This window comes from Penaeus monodon, chromosome 36 (genome assembly GCF_015228065.2).
Source record: "Penaeus monodon isolate SGIC_2016 chromosome 36, NSTDA_Pmon_1, whole genome shotgun sequence".
Lineage (NCBI taxonomy): Eukaryota > Metazoa > Arthropoda > Malacostraca > Decapoda > Penaeidae > Penaeus > Penaeus monodon.
Window position 1 is genome coordinate 13,875,587 of NC_051421.1, and position 5,000 is coordinate 13,880,586.

The following is a 5,000-nucleotide window of genomic DNA, read 5'->3' on the forward strand; positions in this document are numbered from 1 at the left end:
ATACATTCCGTTTTTTTTTCTTTCTTTCTTTCCGCGATTCTTCCCTTCTTTTGTAGCTCTTTTTTTCTTCAGCCACGATCTCCATTTATGTTAATTCCCACCCGCTCTCTCTCAGAGTGCCAGTTTTATATATATATATATATATTTTTTCTTTTCTTTTCTTTTTCCTTTTTCCTTTTTTATCACTTGTACTGACTCTCTCTGTTTATTTTTTTTCCGCCTTTCGGTGCGCACTTTTTTCCTTTAACTTTTAACTTCGTCAGTGGACTTGAGCTTTTATATTGCCATTCTTTTGCTTCGTTTTCCTTTTTTAATTATCAGTTTGCCACTGAAATAGATTGTCATACAAACAAATCATGCATAATTTTTCCTTGACGATCTGATACCTTTAGAAGGATGATGATTCATGGGAGTTTAAGAATAATATTTTGATATATTATTACCGATACAAAATAAATAATACACATCAACAGTTTTTGCTTTATTTTACAAAGGTGGGATGACCTGAGCCCTCGTTTTCGCTACCTAAAACTACCTCACTGCACTGGAAAATGTCGCTACCCCTTCCTCGCGACAACCAAGCTGCTTGTGTTATTACGCTGTGCCAGAAGTTTGACTCCACCTCAACTTCTAGGAATTGCACTCGATTTTACGCATCTGATTTTATTTTTGAATTGTAATAAATGATTAATCACTGTTTTACTGACATTACATTAGGAAATGGTAATAGATACAAGTTGTTAGTTATTAACATTGTAAAATTACAAATCAAAAGACGGAAAATACCGGCGATTTCGTTAAAAATGAGGGGGGGGGGGCGCTAAAACGCCTCCTATCATACTTTTTTCCTTCGTCTATCGACACACTCCTTCAAAGTTTTAGAAATTCTCACATTTTGTTGATAGATATTAATTACATTTAAAAGGATATATGAGATTACGCCTTCATATTCAATTATACGTACTATTGGCAATAAGTAAAATGATTTAACAAAACTTAATATAAATTTTCGTAATATTCTTTTGACTACAAACACATTCGAAGTCATGGCCCTATTAATCTCAAAGCATTTTGATATTAAAGCTCATACTCTAAATTGTTATATCTATGATAGATGGTAGTGTAGAATTTCAATATTAATATTTTGTTGCTAGAGCCTGACGATCAAATGAAGTCCGGGAAACGGAATTATGGAATTCAATTTTTTTTCTTACATGTGTTAAGTCATAGTAGGTTGTCAATTTTTTTTAAATTATTAGTTATATATATATATATATATATATATATATATATATATATATATATATATATATATATATTTGTATTAGTTTTTTGTATGGTAATTGTTGTATTTCAGTGGGTTGGTTCATGCTAGGGGAATGGAGGTGCCAAGTTGCCGAATCTCATTGGGTACAATTTGCAGGGTGGAGTTGTAGATATCGTTTACCTTGGAAGGAGAGAAGTGTTTCATTTTTCTTCTCATTGTGTCTGTCTGTTTGTCTGTCTCTGCCTGTCTCTGTCTCTCTGTCTCTGTCTCTCTCTCTCTCTCTCTCTCTCTCTCTCTCTCTCTCTCTCTCTCTCTTTCTCTCTCTCTCTCTCTCTCTGCTTCTCTCTCTCTCTCTCTCTCTCTCTCTGCTTCTCTCTCTGCTTCTCTCTCTGTCTCTGTCTCTCTCTCTTCTCTCTCTCTCTCTCTCTCTCTCTCTCTCTCTCTCTCTCTCTCTCTCTCTCTCTCTCTCTCTCTCTTTCTCTCACAATATATATACACAAATATATACTATTTATAGTTTATATATATATTATACACACATACATACATGCTTAGATACATGCCTACATATATACATACATACATACGTACACACACAGACACACATGTGTATGCAGATTTTTATATTTGTCAGCCAACGAAAACAAATTAACTACACATTCATTTGCCTAAATTGCAAACTCTAAAGCAGTAATAAATTCATATTCCAGATGAACCCTGTTGATTAGAGTTTAACACCTTTCCTATACCCTATTACGTTGTTTTTTTTTCGAAGCTTCGAGATAAAGCTCATAAACGTGAAACTGTTGCAAGTGAGTCATTATGATTAGATTACATTTTTTTAAAATTAAGAATCAATATATATATGTATATATATATATATATATATATATATATATATATATATATATATATATAAATCTGGTATATTGCGGCCATGTATTCGTCATTGATTAGGCTTATAAACATTTACTCAGGATAAATCATCGGGTTGTTGGATTTTTTTGTAGGGTGGGTACGTGGTAGGTAGGATGAAACTAGTCTTATCTTTGACGTTTGCCTAATGACTTTGACTTTGTGGATTAGATAATGTTCGTAATCTCATGTGCACGTACACACACGCACGCACGACGCACTCACGCACGCAGCTCTTACTCTTTCTCTCTCTCTCTCTCTCTCTCTCTCTCTCTCTCTCTCTCTCTCTCTCTCTCTCTCTCTCTCTCTCTCTCTCTCTCTCTCTCTCTCTCTTTCTCTCTCTCTCGCTCTCTCTCTCTGATTTTTTTTTTTTTTGCTTTCAGTCCTCCTTTAGTCAGATTCTCTTGCCATCCTCTCCTTATTTCTCCTAAATCTCGTGCCAAAGCTACATGACCAACCGATGTGACTTCTCGAGAGACCACTTTTCTCTCATCCTTTGTCAGAGTTGACCTGATTCTAGTGAATTAAAAAAGGCTCAAACTTTTCCGGTGTTTCCTTGTGTTATTCTCACTGTCGTGGATAACTTGTTGTAAATAGCTTATTCTAGTCTGATTTTTCCATCCAGACTCGAGCATCTGTTATTACAGAAACACACATAACGTACTTTCTTTTCTCTAACATTCACTCTAATGCTTATCTCAGAATAAACATTGCGTTTGTAAAAAGAAACGCTATACTTTCGATTCGGAAACGTTTGTTTTAACCTCATTTTTTTTATACCGGCTCTCTGTTCTCTAGATTATCATTCTGTTCATTTCCTGTTTTCTACATTTGCTTCTTTCTTTATATTATTATTATATTTTTCTTTATGCTTCTTTTTTTTACGCCTAGGCTTTCTTACTTTCTTTTGAACGATAATTTTAAGTCCTGAAACCCTGTTTGTTTACTTGTTTTTCCTTATTTGAGCTGTGTTAGCGCTTTGATCGTTAAACCAGTGATGGCGATAAAGATAATTATGGAAATGATGATGATAAATGTAAGCAAGAAAATAACAGTAACAGGAAATGGTCGTTACATTGTTGTTGATTATGAAAATGACATTAACCGAAGCGATGATAATAACAATGATAATAGTAGAATCGACAATAATTTGCTTCTTTCTTTATATTATTATTATATTTTTCTTTATGCTTCTTTTTTTTTACGCCTAGGCTTTCTTACTTTCTTTTGAACGATAATTTTAAGTCCTGAAAACCTGTTTGTTTACTTGTTTTTCCTTATTTGAGCTGTGTTAGCGCTTTGTTCGTTAAACCAGTGATGGCGATAAAGATAATTATGGAAATGATGATGATAAATGTAAGCAAGAAAATAACAGTAACAGGAAATGGTCGTTACGTTGTTGTTGATTATGAAAATGACATTAACCGAAGCGATGATAATAACAATGATAATAGTAGAATCGACAATAATGATTATAATGAAATCGATGATCACAATGATTATAATGATAATAATAATGCTGATATTATAAAATTATTACTAATAGAAATGCAATGGATTTGGTGATAATAACAACGAAGAGACTGATAAAGATGATACCGACAGTGACATCAACGATAAGAATGAGGAAGATAATATATGATAACGATAACGATCATATCAATGATTAATCATAGTCGTATTGGCAATACTTACCATGATGATATTGCTTATAATATCATAAAAATACCTTCGAACACATGGCTTTGGCCTCAATGTTTAAATAAAAGCAACCACGGCCATTATCTTTGCAACAGCGGAGTCAGCGACGGTGCAACAGCTCACTCAACCCAGACACGCAACCCGCACTTAATCATTGTCATATCCAGGACTAATCCAGACGAACAGATCCTATGGACCGTCACGTCACAGCGTCACAAGACGAATCCGAAAGTTCCTTATCCCAGTCTTGAAAATAGTCTTAAGGGAACACTAATCTGCATACACACTGTTCCTCTCTGCGTACGTTGAGCTCGGGGCCTTCTGCGAGAAACAGAGCGAGGCAAGAGCGCGCATGTCGAATGTTCTGCACAAGAGATAAGGCGTGCTAGATGTCCTGCAGAGACTGGTTTATAGAGGATGGCATGTTGCAAATGATGGTGGGGGGGGGGCGATGTTCTCACTGGGATAAAGAGAGCGGATCTCTGTATACCTGAGTTGTGTTTTACTCCGTGTACACGTATGTTGGGTTATGAAATTTCTCTCTACATGTACATTGTGTACACACGCACGCACACATGCATACATGCGCGCGCGCACGAACCAATGAACGGACGCATGCACGTACCCCCCCCCCATACACATACACACACACACACACATACATACACGCACACGCACGCTCACACGCACGCTCACATGCACGCACACACACACACACACACACACACACACACACACACACACACACACACACACACACACACAAATACACACACACATACACATATTATATACTTATGTGAATTAAAACACTCACAGGCATGTGAAAAGGAGAGGAAGAGAGAGAAGGGAGAATGAGAGTGAGAGTGAATGTAAGTAGGTGAAAATGAAAATGAGAATAATTGTGTGTGTATGTGTGTGTGTGTGTGTGTGTGTGTGTGTGTGTGTGTGTGTGTGTGTGTGTGTGTGTGTGTGTGTGTGTGTGTGAGAGAGAGAGAGAGAGAGAGAGAGAGAGAGAGAGAGAGAGAGAGAGAGAGAGAGAGAGAGAGAGAGAGGGGGGGGTTGAGGGAGAGGGAGAAAGAGGGAAAGAGAAAATAATCTGAACAGAAAGAGAAAG

The 5,000-nt window shown here is 36.4% G+C and overlaps 1 protein-coding gene across 2 annotated transcripts in view; it reads left to right on the plus strand.

The window, feature by feature from the left end:
- LOC119595762 (ceramide glucosyltransferase-like) overlaps nucleotides 1-5,000 on the plus strand; it is a 79,025-nt gene that overhangs the window by 1,409 nt on the left and 72,616 nt on the right. The window lies entirely within an intron of this gene.